This window comes from Monodelphis domestica, chromosome 8 (genome assembly GCF_027887165.1).
Source record: "Monodelphis domestica isolate mMonDom1 chromosome 8, mMonDom1.pri, whole genome shotgun sequence".
Lineage (NCBI taxonomy): Eukaryota > Metazoa > Chordata > Mammalia > Didelphimorphia > Didelphidae > Monodelphis > Monodelphis domestica.
In genome coordinates this window covers 45,209,550-45,228,796 of record NC_077234.1, presented here as the reverse complement: position 1 = coordinate 45,228,796, position 19,247 = coordinate 45,209,550, and the positions used below count along the sequence as shown (strand labels likewise).

General features: G+C 36.6%; 1 long non-coding RNA gene across 1 annotated transcript in view; it reads left to right on the top strand.

Moving 5' to 3' along the window:
• The window catches only part of LOC103096586 (uncharacterized), a 141,739-nt gene that overhangs the window by 70,617 nt on the left and 51,875 nt on the right, over positions 1 to 19,247 (top strand). Inside the window, exon 2 of the long non-coding RNA XR_008914013.1 lies at positions 8,776 to 8,944. This is a non-coding gene — a long non-coding RNA (uncharacterized LOC103096586). The remainder of the gene's footprint in view (positions 1 to 8,775; positions 8,945 to 19,247) is intronic.

Sequence of the window (19,247 nt, the reverse complement as noted above, 5' to 3'; positions counted from 1 at the left end):
TTTGAGATCAGGAAAACCATTCTAAATACTGGAGATGTCCAAAAGTAGAATGAGCTTCCTTGGGAAAGATTGGGTTTACCCTCTGTTGTAGGTCTTTTAGCAAAAGACAAAGGATTCCTTGTGAAATATGTTGCAGTGGGGATTCTTCCAAATATGATTTGGATTAGATGACCACTGGATTCTCTTTCAACTCTGAGATTCTGATGGTAGTTCAATAATTTTAAGTAACAGCTATCTGCCAAATTGATTCATAAAAAACAAATATAACACTGCAAATTCAATCATACATTAAGTGCCCTAGGGAAATTGTATATTCTGTCAATGCTGATGGTGAGTGTCTTTGTAAAATTAGAAAAAAAAAATATGGTGCTCTTTAACATGGAGAAGTGACTATACTCCTTGAATTTGTAATAGAAGAGAGAAAATTCAGCTATAATATGACTTACATGCTAGATTCTGGGAAAACTGATGTCTTTGGGTTGAGAGGAAAGATGGAGAGGACCTCATGGACTAAAATGCTATTGGGCCAAGCCAACCTGGAGGAATAATAAATGGTTAAGAATGAATTTCTGAAGAAATCATTCTGAAGACACAAAGGTAAATTATTCCAATGAAGAAAAAATATTATTTGTTTGAAGATACTATGTGGACTTCACCAATCAATTTAGATTTTCAACAATGTACAATTAGGCTAGATACTAGGATAAATGTGACAGTGCCATGTTCCTGCAAAGACAGTGCCAAGAATGTTAATGACCAGAATGGAAAGGGAAGCTATGGACAACATAAAAGGCTTAAAAAAAAAAGCTATCTTGAAGGGGAAAAAATTGATCAAAAAGAAGATAAAACATTTGCAAATCTAGACTTGTTACCCAACTAGCCAAGTCAATCAACTCTAGTGGTTTCTCATTGTCTCCAGATCAAATCCTGTTGGACTTTTAAGTTCCTCTTTTAACTAGTGTCTTCCTATTTTGCCAGTCTTATTTTACCTCTGTGATCCAATGACATTGACATCCTTGCTCTTCCTTGAACTAGACACTGTATCTCATTACTCTGGGCATTTTCACTTGCTGTACCCCAAACCTGGACTTCTTCTTAATCACTACCTTCCTGACTTCTCTAACTTCCTTAAAGTTTGAGCTAAAAAAATCACCTTCTGCAAGAAGGTGTAATTATTGATAGAGGAATATCAGAATTGACATATTGATATATTTTTATCAATATAAAGGTGACAAGACTTCTTCAGTAGAGATTTGGATTTGGTCTGGGGCTGTTAAATATTTTTACCAGTGACTTGGAAAAAGAGAAAATGGCTAGCTCATCAAGTTTCAGGCACCACTAAGGTGGGAGGTACCACACTAATCCACTGGACAATAGAATCTGGATCCCTAAAGATCTTTCAGATTAGACTTTTGGGTTAAATTTAATAAGAAATTCAGTGGGGATAAATGTAAATTTTCACACTGGAATAAAAAGTCAATTTTGGCATGATAATACATGTATAACCCAGATTGAATCACCTGCCAGCACTAGAAGGAGGGAGAGGAGGGAAGGAAGGAGGTAATTTTGATCATTTAACTTGGGAAAACTTGAGTGGAAATTCATTATTATATGTAATTGGTAAAAAAAAGCTGAGGCTGGATGACTAATAAAATAAAATAAAATCTTGGCTTCTAGAAGAAACAAATCGATTTTGCAATAGAAAGGAGGCATGGTTAGGACAGTAATCTGAAAAATCCTCTTGGTTTTAGTGCATTGTAGACACTCTTAGTGGCATGTTATAGCAGTGAAAAAAGTGAAAGCAATCTTGGATTATGTTAAAAGAAGCATAACTTTTATTTACCATTTATTTTTATTTATGACACAATATATGTAACATGACAGTAATATGACACACATAATTTGTTGTAAATGTAATCAATTATAATAAATATTTTTATCCAAGAGAAAAGATTCTCATATTAGCTATATCCCAAAATCTATCTCATTCTTTTCCCCCTCTTCCTCTTCTCTTCCCTCCCCTCAAGAAGGCAAGTAATATTATATGTTATACTTATTATTATAATATACAATATTATCAAATATACATATTTCCCCATTTGTGAAACATGAAACATATTTCCTATGTTGTGAAACAAGACACATATTGCTTATACTAGAGAAAAGTTCATGGAAGAAATGAAGTGAAGAAATTATTTTCAGTTTCTGTCTATTCCTTCTGTAGTGGTGTATATCCTTTTTCATCATAAGTCTGTTGGAGTTGTCTTGGATCCTTGCCTTGGTGAAAATAGTTAAATCATTCACAGTTGACCCCCATACATTATTGTTCCTGAATACAACATTCTCCTCGCTGTTTACTTCACTTTGTATCACTTCATATGAGTCTTTACAGGTTTTTTGTGATTATTTTGTTTATCATTTTTTATGGCACAATAATATTCCACAACTTGTTTGGCTCTTCCCCAATTGATGGACATCCCTTTGGTTTCCAATTTTTTGCTACTGCAAAAAGAGCTGCTGTAAATATTTTAGAATATATAGTTTCTTTTCCTTTTTCTTGGATCACCTTAGGAAATAAACCCAATAGTGGTATTACTGGGTCAAAAGTTACATACAGTTTTAGAACTCTTTGAATATAATTTTAGCTTGCTCTCCAAAATGGTTGGATCAGTTCATAGTTCCACCAACAATGTATTAACATCCCTATTTTTTCACATCCCCTCCAATATTTGTCATTTTGCCTTTTAATTGTTTTAGCCAATCTGATCTGTATGAGATAGTATCTGAGTTGTTTTGATTTGCTTTTCTCTAATGAGTAATGATTTAGGCAATTATTCATATATTTGTATATATATATATATGTTATATATACCTTTGATTTCTTCATACAAAAACTGTTCATATATTTTGACCATTTATCAATTTAGGAATGGTTCACACTCATATATTTGACAAAGTTCTCAACATATTTTTGATATTATAACTCTATCTGAGAAATTGTACACAAATTCCCCACCCCCAACTTATTGCTTTTCTTCTAATCTTGGCTTTTTATTTGTACAAAAACTCCTTAATTTAATGTATTCAAAAGTATTCATTTTATATTTCACAATGCTTTCTATCTCTTATTCATTCATAAATTCTTCTTTTCATAAATCAAATAAGTTACATGTTCCCTGTTCTTTTAATTTGTTTATAATATTTCCCTTTATACCTTTTAAAAATCTCTTTGAGTTACAGGCCAAAGGGCATGCAGTTTTATAGCCCTTTGGGCATAGTTCCAAATTGCTTTCCAGAATGGTTAGATCAGTTTACAACTCTACCAACAATACCTTAGTAGGGACATCTAGGTGGCACAGTGGATATAGAGCACTAGTGCTGGAGTTGGGAGATCCTGGGATCAAGTCTGGTCTCAGCACTTCCTACTTGGGTGACCCTGGACAAGTCACTTAATCCTAGTTGACTAGCCTTACTCTTCTTCTGCCTTAGAACCAACACTTAGTATTGATTCTAAGACAGAAGGGAAGGCTTATTGAAAACAAACAAACGAGTAAACAAAAAACCAGTGCATTAGTATCTCAATTTTCCTACATTCCTTCCTACATTTATTTTCCTTTTCTGTCATATTAGCCAATCTGATGGAAGTGAGGTATTATCTCACAGTCGTCGTAATTTTTGTTTTTCTGGTTAATAGTGACTTAGGGCATTTTTTTGTAGGACTATAGCTAGCTTGATTTCTTCCCCTGTACATGTCCTTTGAGCATTTATCAATTAAGAAATGACTCATATTCTTATAAATTTGCCTTAGTTCTTTATTTTTGAGAAATGAGACCTTTATCAGAGAAATTTGCTGTGAATCTTTTTTTCTCTAGTTTCCTCTTTTCCTTCTAATCTTGGTTGTATTGGGGTCTTTTTTGTGCAAAATCCTTTATATTTAATGTAATCAAAATCTATTTTCTATTCTGTGATGCTCTCTATCTCAATTGGTCATAAATTCCCTTAACCATAGATCTGAGAGTGCCTCGGTCAGGGTTCAGCCCCACTTGCGACTCCAGGATTCCTGACAGGTAGCGAACAATCAGTCAAAATGAATAAAATAAAATAAATAACAAATGGAAGACAGCGTAATCATTACATCCATGGGACTGCTTTGCATCTAACCAGGCTTGGTTTTTATTTTTATACCCATTTTCTTGGCAGGCAGAATACATTACCTAACACATGTTCAAAGAGAGATAATTGGAAAAGTGATACATTAACTTTTAAATCACTTGATTAACATTCTATATTTTTGTATTGTGATTACAGACAGAATATAAGATAAATGATTTCATCACAGGTGGCTTACTAGGGAGTTTGAGTTACTGATTTATGTAATTGAGTCACTGAGGCATATTGAAGTTTAGTGTACCTGTACTGTACCTGTATGTATTGTGTGAGCCTCTATGATTGATTTGTGTGCTGGCTTCATGAGAAAGTGTTGGGCTTGGCCTGTAGCTGCGGTTTTGCTGGGAATTATGTACCTAAAAGTAAAAGTTAACCCACGATAGTCTTTTGGGATTGGGTTTGAGGGTCTGATCTTTTGGTGATGTTTTGGAGAATTAGGGTGCAGTTGTTTTGCTCTTGTATTATTTCTTTTGAGACTAGGGGGAATAATAATCATTCCAATTGATAGTTAAGGGGCACTGATGAAAGAGGTCATGTAAAGGGAGTTGGGTGGGCAGTCACATCTCGCCAAGGACTACTCTGTGGTCTCCCCAGCTACCACGTGTGACTCTGTCAAGGCATCGTGGTCTGATGGCTCCCAGCATGAGAGGTAAAGTATTGCATGCTTTCCTAATTTGCTTATTTATGTTTAAATCATGTACTTATTAAATGTATTTCAAAATATATTTCATGAATAACATTTTCTTTTTAGTATGGAAGTATTTACACATTTCCCAGGATTTCAGTTGCCTTAAAAATAGGTTATAAAGCAGAGATGAGGAAGTCTTCACCATGGCTTTGAACATCTTAGTTGATGCTTTGATCAATAGCAGAGGAGAGCACCAGTGGGGAGATATCCTTTGGCCTCCTTTATTATCCCATCTTTTTTTTTCTCACTGTTCTGTCCTTTTTTGTCTTAATTGTTTGGATTAAACTTATCAGATACCTTCTTGGAAGTCTTATTTGCATGATACCAGCTGCTTCTAGGAAAGAACAAATCTCTTTCTACCTTCCAGGAGACTCTGGGGACTTAAACTGCTATCGTAGAATCTGAGTTGGAAGGAGCCTCCGAGGCATTTAGTCTAACTGTACCTGATAGGAATTCTCTGCACAACATACTCAACAAGAGGCTATCCAGACTTCATCTGACAATCCCCAGGAAGAAGAAGCCTGCTGTCTTCTAGAAGGATCTTTTGGATTTTTATCTTTGGCTACCACTTATTTTTAGGAAATGCTTCCTTTCCATAGAGCCTGAATCTACCTCTCTGCATTTCAACCCAATTGTCCTCTGGAACTAAGCAGAACAAGTTTAATCCCCTTGATGAACCTTCACATCCTTGAAAACAGCTACCACGTTCCCCCAAGTCTTCTCATAAGTACTATCTAACTTGAGACCTCCAAGACAGGAAACCTTTCAAAGCAACTAATTTCATTTTTGTAGGATCTGAAATAACTCCAATTTCTCCAAGAGGTGCTCTAATATTCTGGTCTCTAGTCCTTTTGTTATCCTGCTAGTTTTTTCTCTGGATATAAACTAGTCTGTCTATATCTTTCGTAAGATGTGATGTTCAAAACTGAATGCAGTACTCCAAAAGTAGTCAACAGGGCAAGAGATTTTAGATGTTATGCCTCTCATTGAAGCTTAGGAAGACTTTACTGTTTTTCATTATGTCACATTGTTGACTCTTTGAACTTGCAATCCGCTGAAACTTGTTGGTCTTTTCCAGATAAACTTTTTGACCAAGCATTTCTTTCCCATCTTGTTACTTTATTTTTGAAACTAAAGAATAGACCTTTATATTTATTCCTATTAAAACCTTAAATTTGGATCCATGTTCAGTGGATCTTAGTTTTAGAGTTTGAAAGAAACTGAAGATATCATCTAGTCTAATTCCCTCTTTAAAGCAAAAACAAAAAAACCCCTTACCTTCCATTTTAGAGTCAATACTATGTAATGGTTCTAAGGCAGAAGAGTGGTAAGGGCTAGGCAATAGGGGTTAAGTGACTTCCCTAGGATCACAGAGCTAGGATGTGCCTGAGGTTAGATTTGAACCCAGGACCTCCTGTCTCTAGGACCGGCTCTCAATTTACTGAGCCACCTAGCATTGCTACCTGGATATCCAGAATAGCAACTATGGAGGTGCCACTAGGAAAATCCTGATGACCTCCTCTTCCCTTCTCACTACGATGTCTACTCCTAGATCACCTTGGAGCTAAAGTAACCTCTTCTGAGAAAATGGATTCTGTCTTCATGGCAGAGCTCTTACTACATGCTTTTCTCCTTTTTTTTTTTAGTGGAAAGAGATGAATTGTACCTTAGTGCCCTTATGTAATTTATAAAGAAATAAATACATGCTTTGGAAGTACATGCTCAAAATATTTCTTTTCCTACTAGGGGAGCACAATCATATAAGTTTGGAGGCTACTACTTAATACCACACTATTCCTCCTTAATATTTTGCTTAGTGCTTCCCCTAGAAGATCAAATGTTTGCTGGGGAGTTCGTTTCTGGACTATTCAGGACTTCTCCTTGTGGCAACTGTTTTACAGTTGCTAAGTAGTACAGTTGATAGAGTGCTTGGCTTGGAATTAGGAAGACTTTTTCTTGAGGTCAAATTTGGCCTCTGACACTTCTTAGCCATTAACCCTGGACAAGACATTTAACCCTGTTTGCTTCAGTTTCTTCATCTGTTTAATGAAATGGAGAAGGAAATCATGAACCACTTCAATATCTTAGCCAAGAAAACCCCAAGTGGAGTCCGAAGGAGTCAGACGTGACTGAAAAATGAGTGAACAACAAGCTTTTTTGAGAAATGATAGTAGGCAATGGCATTATTTTTATACATTTTTCATGTTTCAGAGTCAACAACTTGCTTAATTAGGTTCAATCAATCAATAAGCCTTAATTAAGTACCTACTCTGTGCCACATACATATTGGAGCCACATAAGTATTGGAGCTATAAAGACAAAATCAAATTTGTCCTTGAACTTATGGTGCTTAAATTGCACGAGTTGGGTTGGGGTTGTAATTATAATGTCTTCCAATTTTATCCTTTCTTCTAATTTGTTGTTGATTATGTCATTTGTTCTAACCAATCAATTATTCTAATCAATCAATTATATATGAAACCACTGATTCTGCAGTGGTTCCCATTTGTTTTTGCCAAACCAAGTTAATTTTGTTTTTTTTTTTGGTGATATTTGTTGACATCTTCCATACCTACTTCCTCTGGAATTTCTTCATTAAAAAATCATGACATGTAGATCCAAGGATTTGAAATAGTCTATAAGCCCTTGACCTTTTATTTCTTGATCTCAGATCATATTTTCCAACTTTTTAAAAAATCATCTTACTCAATGCCTATCTTTGTGTTGAAGAAACAGAATCTCAAGATATGTTGACTTGCTCTGAAAGATCTTCTTAAATTGTTCATAGAATTTCTTTACTTCTTTGTCCTCATCCAAAACTAGCAGAGTATACACTGCCATTATCTTTAGAGTGGTCTACTTGCCTACTCTTTTGATGGGGTTAATACTAATTGGGTCTAATCCAAAGAATTGATTGATGGCTCACACTGACTCCATTCCAAGGAAACAAGCTTTATTATGAGAAAATAGTAACAGAGTAGCTTGATTTTTAAATAAGTAATGAAGACAACAAGTTAGGAGGTATGGTAAATAAAGGCAGAGAGTGAGAGAGTGGGGTAGGGATTCTCAGGAATGCTTTTAATTTGGATTAGTTACTAAACAAGGGGTTGTTTGTTTGGGCTGCTGTTGCCTTGTCTCCAGGGAATTGATGTCACTTTTGTCCCCTTTTTGTCTACTGCAGGAGGAGGGAGCAAACCTCCAGGTAAACAGATGCTAATGATATGTGAAACACCTTGGGGCATCTTTAGGTCAAGATTTGCTCTTTTTTGTGCAGACTCTAAGGAAGGCAGTAAGTGTGGAAATTGAGCTTTGTTTGAATCTAGTCCTGGGTGGCTGAGAAATTGACCCCACTGTCTTCTTGTCCAGAGACTCCAACCAAAGCCCTGGGTTATGTCTAAAGATGTTTTCTCTTAACTGGGAATCTAAGCAACTCATGTGTCGTTTATGAAAGATAGCCCCATTCTAATCACCAAGTTATTGTTTCCATGTTCTTTGATTGTGTCCAGCTACTTGGCAGGGTTTGTGGGACATTTCAGTCCATCTCACTTTTATCATGAGCAGCGCAAGTTGAGATAAGATCCAAAGTATAATATGCTCTTCCTGTTATGTGCCATCCCAGATATGCCATGCAAATTTGATAAACTTGATTTCTAAGGCTTCAGCCAAAGCACTGACAAAAATATTGGCACAGTAAAGGACTACTTTTTTCAGCAACAGCCACAGGAAACATGACTCCTATTGGCTAGTTATCTAGCTGGGTCCTTCTAGCTCTAAATGGAAGGGTACATTCCCATGGCTGCCTTTAGCTCAATGATCTTGAGACCTCCATCCCTACTTCTGAAATGCACAGACCCAATGAATGGTAGCCAAGTTTCCTTGAGATGTAGTTATCTTTGACCTCTGATAATATATCCTTTCAGTTCCCCAGGTAACAACATGTCTCCTGGGCCTTTGAAATCAATCACAAGTTGATATATCAGTCATCCCTGAAGAGAGAAGCAATGTAACTCAGTTGAAAAAAATGTTGGATGGAGTTGTGAAGAACTTGTTCAAATCTCAGCTCTGCCACTTTCTGGTGTGGGATCCTAGGTAAGTCAGTTAATCTCTCTTGGCCTCAGTTTCCTATTATGTAAAACAAGAAGCCTAGATCTGATAACCTCTAAACTAATGCCCTTTCACTTCTAAATCTGCAGTCCCAGGGCTACTTTGATTTCTGCAATCTTGAGACCCCCATCCTTACTTTTGAAATGTTATTTTCATACACAATGTGCTTTGTGACCCTCAGTAGTTCACATAACATCTTTGAGTTTAAGCTTCCTCTTCTATAAAATGGGGATAAATAAGAGCACGTCTTTCACAGGGTTATGATAAGAATCAGAGTCCATAAAAGAACTTTGGAAAGCTTAAAGCACTATATTAATGTGAGTTTTATTGTTATTTCCCACACTTCAAGATTTAAACTTTGGAGTTTGAGGGCCATCATAAATGGTTTGGAGTTTAAAAAGATCATTTTATGAATTGCTTGATTTCTATAAAAATTGGAAAGACCTATGGGGCAGCTGGGTGGCTCAGTGGATTGAGAGTCAGGCCTAGAGATGGGAGGTGCTAGGTTCAAATTTGGCCTCAGACACTTCCCAGCTGTGTGACCCTGGACAAGTCACTTGACCTCCATTGCCTAGCCCTTATCACTCTTCTGCCTTGGAGCTAATACATAGTATTGACTGACTCCAAGATGGAAGGTAAGGGTTTAAAAAAAAAAAGGATTGGAAAGACCTACATGAACTGATGTGGAATGAAATAAGCAGAACCAGGAGAACACTCAACACAGTAACTGAAACATTGTGGGATGATCAAATGTGATAGACTTTGCTACTAAAGCAAAGCAATGATCCAGGATAACTTTGAGGGACTTATAAGAAAGAATGCTATCCACATCTAGAGAAAAAACTGTGGGAATAGAAATCCAAAAGAAAACACATGATTTATCATTCGTTTATTTGGGTATATGATTTGGGGTTTTGGTTTTTAAAAGATGACTCTATTACAAAAATAAATAATATGGAAATAGGATTTGAGTGATAATGTCTGTATAACCCAGTGAAATTGCTTGTTAACTGTGGGAGGGAAAAGGGGAAGGAGACAACAAGAATCATGGAATCATGGGAAAAATTAAAAAGATCATTTTATTAAAAATATTAAATAACATTTATTTTATCTTTATTCCCCTTCTACCTTCTGCCCCTATCGAGAAAGAAAAAAAGGAAAACAAAATTTCTCTAACAAATTTCACCATTAGCCATGTTCAAAAATCCAGAGGTAATCACATAACATCATAATGTATAGGGTGTGGGTTCACTTACATGGTTTTATGGGAGGCTCTTCTCTCATACTCACTTATAGTTCTTTGGGATGAGCTTCTCTTACAGCCAAGCTGTACTATAATAGTCAAAACTATTGCAAAATAGCCTATTTAATGATGTAGAAACATTTCAGCTTCTGCTTGGGGTCATTTGACCAAGAGTATTGCTCTCAGAATGATAATACTCATGATCAAGCCTCATGACTTAGCTGTCATCCATTGGAACTATAGCTGTGATCTCTTCCCCAAGTATTGCACTTCTGTCTCTTAGCACCATGCCTGGCACCTGGTAAGCACTTAATAAATATTTGTTGAGTGACTAATTTGGGCACTGCAGTTTTAATGACAAAATAGGCTCTGCAAGACCAATGGTCATTGTTACACACACACACAGAGGATCTCTTATGCTGAGTAAAAGGACAAGCCTGAGTGAAGCATTAATTAGAATTAATTGATGATTAAATAAATTGCATAACAGGTTCTCTGGGATTCCACTTTCAGTGGGAGGATCCCAATGCTTATTATCAAGTTTGGAATTGTCTCCCTTTAGCAAGGCACACAATCATGGAGGAGGATGGTTGTTATGAACTGGTGACAGGAACGGGAAGTCAAGTCCAGACCTTCCCTCTGTATCACATGCCCTAGAGAGAGGTTAACAGGTACAACCAGTTTGGAGCCCAAAAGAAGACAGACAATTCAGCCTCTGACATACTGTTCTATTTAAGTTGCCTTGACACACTATATTTAAGATAAAAAGATGTTTTATCCATGTCATATCTTTTGTTTTTATATCAGTTATTTCCTAGTATACCCTATCCTGCTCCAGACTTCTTCCTTTAAAAAAAAAATCCTTATCTTCTGGAGGGGGGATACTGAGACCCAGATCTAAAGATGGGAGGTCCTGGGTTCAAATTTGACCCTAGACACCTCCTAGTTATATGACTCTGAGAAAGTCACTAAACCCCCATTGCCTAGCCATTACCACTCTTTTGTCTTGGAGCCAATATACAGTATTGATTCCAAAATGTAAGGTAAAGGCTTAAAGCCATCCCTCCCTCCTTTACTTTGATAAGTATCGGTTCCAATGCAGAAGAGAGGTATGGGCTAGGCAACGGGGATTAAGTGACTTGCCCAGCTAGGAAGTGTCTGGCTCCCTGACTCCAGGCCTGGCTCTCTACCCACTGAGCCCACCTAGGTGCCCCTCAGACTTTCATTATAACAAAGAAAAAAACCCCAAGGAAAATCAACCTCACATCCTTTGTTTCTGGAAGCACCATTATATACCCATGGTTTCTACCTCTTACACAAAGAAGAAGGCTTATTTCAACAATAAAGAAGAAAGGAGAACTTGTGAAAATAAGTACTCAGTACCTTAGAGAGGGGAAAACCAGGGTCCTATTCTTGCCAGTTTCTCTTGTTATCTGTGTGAGCTTTGGGGCAAGTATTTCACCTTCCCAGGGGTTCCATTTTTGTGTGTGTGTGTGTGTGTGTGAGAGAGAGAGAGAGAGAGGAGAGAGAACAGATAGACACTAAGTCCTCTTCTGGTTCCAGATACGTTTTCTTTATCAGTTCTCATGGGAGGCAATATGGACTGTAGACACCCTTTAGCCCAACCCTTCCCACAGTAGATATGCTCCAAGTCCCACCCTCCTTGACTTTTATATAATGCAATATAGTAGGGTGGCCAGTGCCACGTAGGTAGATCAATTGCCCTGAACTGTCTGAAGATCAGAGCAGAGGAGAGCAATATTCTTCTACCCAGAGGCCGCCTCCCTTTCTTTTTCCTTGATGTTTGTTTTTGGGCAACTAAGGAACAGATCAGAAAATGTAAATAAGAAAGTAAATCATCTTGCTAGATACCTCTCTATCTTCTTTTTTTCTTTACCAATGAGTTAGTAGCTTTAGGGAAAGGGTAGGGAAAGGATTTTAATGTTTGATTCATGCAAGGGCAGGGGAAGTGTTGGGAAATGTGAGCTGATGAAACTGTCATCGAATGTGTGACCGTTGCTAACTGGCAGTGAGAAAACTGCTGAGAAAATGAGAAAGTTACATCAGCCTAGTGGGCAGGATGACTCATAAGGCACTGGGCTGGGTAGATGTACATGGTTGATAATGAAATTAAATTGGCTGGACCTCAGAGGATCTTCTTGGACTAAGCTTATTATCAGGATCCTGCTAAATATGACCTGTTAACATCCTTTAAAAAATAATATTGTCCTGGATATTGGTTTAAGTTCAAAATCATTTTTTTCCTTTTTTTTTGAAAATTTATTTATTTATTTAGAATATTTTCCCATGGTTACCCGATTCATGATCTTTCCCATCCTTCTTCCCTTCATCTTCCCAGCATTTTTTCATTTAAAGAGTTATCATTCATATAAGAAGAAACATGATTCTGTAGGAAATAAGGATGGTAAAAAGATTGTGATTTAATTAAACTCAGCAAGCATTTATTAATATTTGCTCTATCAGACTTTCTGCTAAGTCCTGGGAATATAAAGATAAAAAATATACTGGTCCCTGTCCTCAAGGCACTTACATGGGGGAAAGAGACCAGGTGGCATAGTGTTGACTGATATAACTAAATAAGCTCAAAATTAAGACTATTTTGGAGGGAAAACATAGGCACTGGCATAGGAGAAATCTGGAAAAGCCTCCTATAGCTTGGAGCTGTGAAGGGAAGGCAGATGTGCGGATGGAGTGTCTAAGGCACGGAGGCGGAAGCTGAAATGTAAATTATGGTCTTCTCTTCCAGTTCCAGTACTGTCATGAGTAGTGTTTCCAGTCTTATATGATTTCAGCATCAGCAGGTAGGCTAATTTAGTTGTAATGTAGAGTACATGTGGGGGAGTATGAAGGAATAAGTGTGGAAGTCAAATTACACAGGGCTTAAATGCCAAGCTGAGGGTTTATGTCTTATCTTAGAGGCAATTGGGAGCCACTGAGGATTCTTGAGTAATGGGTTAACCTGTTTAGATTTGTGTTTTGGAAATATTATTATGGCTGTGTGTAGGATATATTGGATGGGAAAACATGGCCCAGGGAAGAGTGATAAGAGACTATTAGAATAGTGGTCAAGAGTAACTACCTTCAGCCTCCACACCACCTACATCTTCAACTTCTGCTGGCAGCTGGGGAAGATCTGACTGACCTCAGGGCTCGTTAATACTCCATCAGCCTAATCTAGTCGATCAGCAAAGCAAAGAAGCCCCTTCGGGACAGAATAGCCCAAACCCACAGATCCAGCAAATAATCAGAGAAGCAAGATTACAGCCAATTGGGAGGGGGGGGAAGGGAAGGAAAAAATATGAGTAAACAACAGAAAAAGAAAAAAAGAAATTACAATCAACAGCTTCTATCCAGGTAATGAACAAAGAACAAATGGAACAGAGGAAGACCAAGGATCACCAAGCAAAAACACAGGAACTCCAGTAAATTGGACACAGGCTTTGGAAAAACTCAGAACACAATTCAAAAAACAATTAAGAGAAGTTGAAGACAAGAGAGTAGTGGTGATGGAAGTGGAGAAAACAGTACAGATGGAGGGGCATTTTGTGGAGGAAAGAGTGTTGCTGTATTTGGGTTAACCGTTTCAAAGTCCATCTTTGAAAGTTCCTGGCTAGTTACTGTGGATGTTACAGAACCTCTCTGCCTCTGTTTGCCCCTGCTGTAAATCAGGACTAACCACATTTCCTCAGGGAGCCATTGTGAAGACCAGATGAATTCCTTCATTCCTTCATTCCTTCATTCCTTCATTCATTCATCCAATAAGCATTTAAGTGCCCATAGTACTTTAGACATAGTATTGTGCTAGGTGTTATGGATGCTAAGTAAAAAAAAATCTAGTCCCTGCCCTCTGGAAACATACACTCTTAGAGATAAAGCACCTGTAAAGCACCATGTAATGTATATATAACCATATTTTAATTTTTAAAATCCACCTTGAAAAGTAGATAACTAGGAAGTATAACTTTTGTTTTATTTTTTTCCAAACTGTACTTTAATAGACACACCACTGACAAGTCTTTAAACTGGAAACCCAACAAACAAGAGGATAAAATATGTGATTTTAGATAAGAAACATAGTCTTGTGTTTTCAACATTATTGCTTGTTGAGGGATATCAGTTAGTTTTCTGTATATATAAATTGAGGCCTTAAAAGAGGTGACTTTTGATGGTAGATTTTACTTTTTAATTAAGGCTGAATCCTGACATGTGATGAAACAGATACGTAATCCCCTGAATTATCTGGAATATTTTGGGCTGAAATTTATGCAGGGTTGAACAGAAAGGTCTGGCTTTAGGCAAAACTGAACTCTTGTCTTTATTATGGTTTTTTATGACCTAGGAGGCAGCTAGGTGGCTCAGTGGATAGAGTACTGTGCCAGGAGTCAAGAAGAGTCCAAGTTAAAGTTTAGCACCAAACACAAACTAGGTGTGTCAGCATGGTAAATCACTTAAACACAGCTTGCCTTAATCTACTGGTGAAGAAAACGCCAGGATCTTTGCCAAGAAAACTTTATGTATAATATAGTCAATGGGGTCATGAAGAATTGGATACAACTGACTGAATAATATGATTTTCCTGCCTCCCCCACTGCCAATCTCTCTCTCTCTCTCTCTCTCTCTCTCTCTCTCTCTCTTTCTCTCTCTCTCTCTCTCTCTCTCCCTCCTTCCCTCCCTCCCTCTCCCTCCTCTCCCCCCCAACTCCTTTCTCCCCAGTGGTGACTTTCTCTTCCAGCCTTAGCTCTATCATGGGAAGCATTTCCAACTCTGATACTATTTCAATGAAAGAATAAGACCGTGCCTGATGAATGAGTCATTCCCTGGGTAAAGAGTATTTTGGGTAGGATCCAATTAGATAACAGTAGTTTATGGCATCCTAAAGAATTCACTTTCTAAATGATATTTATTCTGTGTTGGTGAATCCACCAAAACCAGGGATATCTTCACCTAGATATCCTAAATGCATTTCTATCTCAATATGGTTAAATTGGAACTAGTAATTTCCCTTCTTTTTTTAAAAATTAAATTAATTTTTTAAAATTTAAATTAATTTATTTAATCAATTTAGAACATTATTCCTTGGTTACAGGAATTATATTATTTCCCTCCCTTCCTGCAGCCGACATGCAATTTCATTGGGTGTGACTTGTGTCCTTGATCAGAACCTATTTCCATGTTGTTGGTGTTTGCATTATTAGGATGTTCATTTAGAGTCTACATCCCCAACCATATCCCCTCAACCCGTGTATTCAAGCAGTTGTTTTTTCTTCTGTGTTTCTGCTCCCACAGTTTTTCCTCTGAATGTGGATAGTGTTCTTTCTCGTAGATCCCTCCGGGTTGTTCAGGATCATTGCATTGCCACTAATGGAGAAGTCCATTACATTCGATTGCACCACAGTGTATCAGTCTCTGTGTACAATGTTTTCCTGGTTCTGCTCCTTTCACTCTGCATCAATTCCTGGAGGTTGTCCCAGTTTCCATGGAATTCCTCCACTTTATTATTCCTTTGAGCACAATAGTATTCCATCACCAACATATACCACAATTTGTTCAGCCATTCCCCAATTGAAAGGCATTCCCTCATTTTCCAATTTTTTTTTGCCACCATAAAGAGCACAACTATGAATATTTTTGTACATGTCTTTTTCCTTATGATCTCTTTGGGGTACAAACCCAGCAGTGCTATGGCTGGATCAAAGGGTAGACAGTCTTTTAGCGCCCTTTGGGCATAGTTCCAAATTGCCCTCCAGAATGGTTGGATTAATTCACAACTCCACCAGCAATGCATTAATGTCCTGACTTTGCCACATCCCCTCCAGCATTCATTACTTTCCTTTGCTGTCATGTTAGCCAATCTGCTAGGTGTGAGGTGGTTCCTCAGAGTTGTTTTGATTTGCATCTCTCTGATTATAAGAGATTTAGAACACTTTTTCTTGTACTTATTAATAGTTTTGATTTCTTTAACTGAAAACTGCCTATTTATCAATTTTATCCATTTATTATTCAAAATTATCCACTTATCAATTGGACAGTGGCTTGATTTTTTGTACAATTGGTTTAGCTCTTTGTAAATTTGAGTAATTAAACCTTTGTCAGAGGTTTTTGTTATGAAGATTGTCTTCCAATTGGTTGCTTCCCTTCTAATTTTGTTTGCATTGGTTTTGTTTGTACAAAACCTTTTTAATTTGATGTAATCAAAATTATTGATTTTACATTTTGTGATTTTTTTCTAGCTCTTGCTTGGTTTTAAAGTCTTTCCTTTCCCAAAGATCTGACATGTATACTATTCTGTGTTCATCTAATTTGCTTATAGTTTCCTTCTTTATATTCAGATCATTCACCCATTCTGAGTTTATCTTGTGTAGAGTGTGAGATGTTGATCCAAACCTAATCTCTCCCATACTGTCTTCCAATTTTCCCCGCAGTTTTTATCAAATAGTGGATTTTGGTCCCAAAAGCTGGGATCTTTGGGCTTATCATAGACTGTCTTGCTGAGGTCACTTACCCCAAGTCTATTCCGCTGGTCCTCCTCTCTGTCTCTTAGCCAGTACCAAATTATTTTGATGATCATTGCTTTATAGTATAGTTTGAGATCTGGTACTACAAGGTCAACTTCCTTCGCATTTTTTCTTCATGATTTCTCTGGATATCCTTGATCTTTTGTTCTTCCAAATGAATTTTGTTATTTTTTTTTCTAATTCAGTAAAAAAAGTTTTTTGGTAGTTCAATGGCTATTGCTCTGAATAAGTAAATTAATTTGGATAGGATTGTCTTTTTTATTATGTTAGCTTGTCCTACCCATGAGCAATTGATGTTTTTCTAATTGTTTAGATCTAGTTTTAATTGTGTGGAGAGTGTTTTGTAGTTATGTTCATATAGTTCCTGTGTTTGTCTTGGTTGATTGATTCCTAAGTATTTTGTATTGTCTAGGGTGATTTTAAATGGAATTTCTCTTTCTAATTCTTGCTGCTGAGATGTGTTGGAGATATATAGAAATGCTGATGACTTATGTGGGTCTATTTTGTTCCCTGCAACTTTGCTAAAGTTGTTGATTATTTCCACTAGCTTTTTAGTTGATTCTCTAGGATTCATTAAGTATACCATCATATCATCTGCAAAGAGTGATAAGCTTGGTCTCCTCATTGCCTAGTTTAATACCTTCAATTTCTAATACCGTCTCTAATTGCTATAGCTAGTGTTTCTAGTACAATGTTAAATAATAATAGTCATAATGGACATCCTTGTTTCACTCCTGATCTTATTGGGAAGGCTTCTAGTTTATCCCCATTGCAGATGATGTTTGCTGATGGTTTTAGATATGTACTCTTTATTATTTTTAGGAAAGTCCCTTCTATTCCTATGCTTTCTAGTATTTTCAATAGGAATGGGTTATATTTTGTCAAAGGCTTTTTCTGCATCTATTGAGATAATCATGTGATTTTTGTTGGTTTGCTTGTTAACATGGTCAAATATGTGGATGGTTTTCGTAATATTGAACCATCCTTGCATTCCTGGTATGAATCCTACCTGGTCATAGTGAATAACCCTAGTGATCACTTGCTGGAGTCTTTTTGCTAGTATCCTATTTAAGAATTTTGCATCTATGTTCATTAAGGAGATTGGTCTATAGTTTTATTTATCTGTTTTTGACCTGCCTGGCTTTGGAATCAGAACCATATTTGTGTCGTAAAAGGAATTTGGTAGAATTCCTTCTTTGCTTACTTTGTCAAATAGTTTGTATGATATTGGGATTAGTTGTTTTTTGAATGTTTGATAGAATTCATTTGTGAATCCATCTGGACCTGGGGATTTTTTCTTAGGGAGTTCTTTGATGGTTTGTTCAATTTCTTTTTCTTATATGGGATTGTTTAGGTAATCTATTTCTTCCTCTGTTAGTCTGGGCAATTTATATTTTTGCAAATATTCATCCATATCACCTAGATTGCCATATTTGTTGCCATATAATTGCACATAATATTTTTTAATGATTGCCTTAATTTCCTCTTCATTAGATGTGAGGTCTCCCTTTTCATCTTGGATACTCTCAATTTGGTTTTCTTCTTTCCTTTTTTTAATTAGACTGACCAGTACTTTGTCTATTTTATTTCTTTTTTCAAAGTACCAGCTTCTAGTCTTATTTATTAAATCAATAGTTCTTTGACTTTCAATTTTATAAATTTCTCCTTTGATTTTTAGGATCTCTAATTTAGTTTTCATCTGAGGATTTTTAATTTGTTCACTTTCTAGTTTTTTAATTTGCATGCCCAATTCATTGACCTCTGCCCTCTCTAGTTTGTTAATATATGAACTCAAGGATATAAATTTCCCCCTGAGTACTGCTTTGGCTGCATCCCATAGGTTTTGAAAGGATGTCTTGTCATTGTCATTTTCTTCAATGAAATTATTAATTGTTTCTATAATTTGTTCTTTAACTAATCAATTTTGGAGAATCATATTGTTTAATTTCCAATTAATTTTCGATTTGTCTCTCCATGTACCCTTATTAATTATTATTTTCATTGCATTGTGATCTGAGAAGGTTGCATTTATTATTTCTTCACTTTTGCACTTGTTTGCAATGTTTTTATGCCCTAATACATGGTCAGTTTTTGTAACTGTACCATGTGCTGCTGAAAAGAAGGTATATTCCTTTTTGTCCCTATTTATTTTTCTCCACATATCTACTAACTCTAATTTTTCTAAGATTTCTTTCACTTCTCTTACCTCTTTCTTATTTATTTTTTGGGTTGATTTATCTAGTTTGGATAGAGGATGGTTCAGGTCTCCCACTAGTATAGTTTTTCTATCTATTTCATCCTTGTTCTCCACTAGAAAATTAGATGCTATGCCATTTGGTGCATACTTGTTGAGTACTGATATTTCCTCGTTGTCTATACTGCCTTTTATCAGGATGTAATTACCTTCCCTATCTCTTTTAACTAGATTTATTTTTACTTTGGCTTTTTCAGATATCATGATTGAGACTCCTGCCTTCTTTTTATCAGTTGATGCCCAATAGTTTTGGCT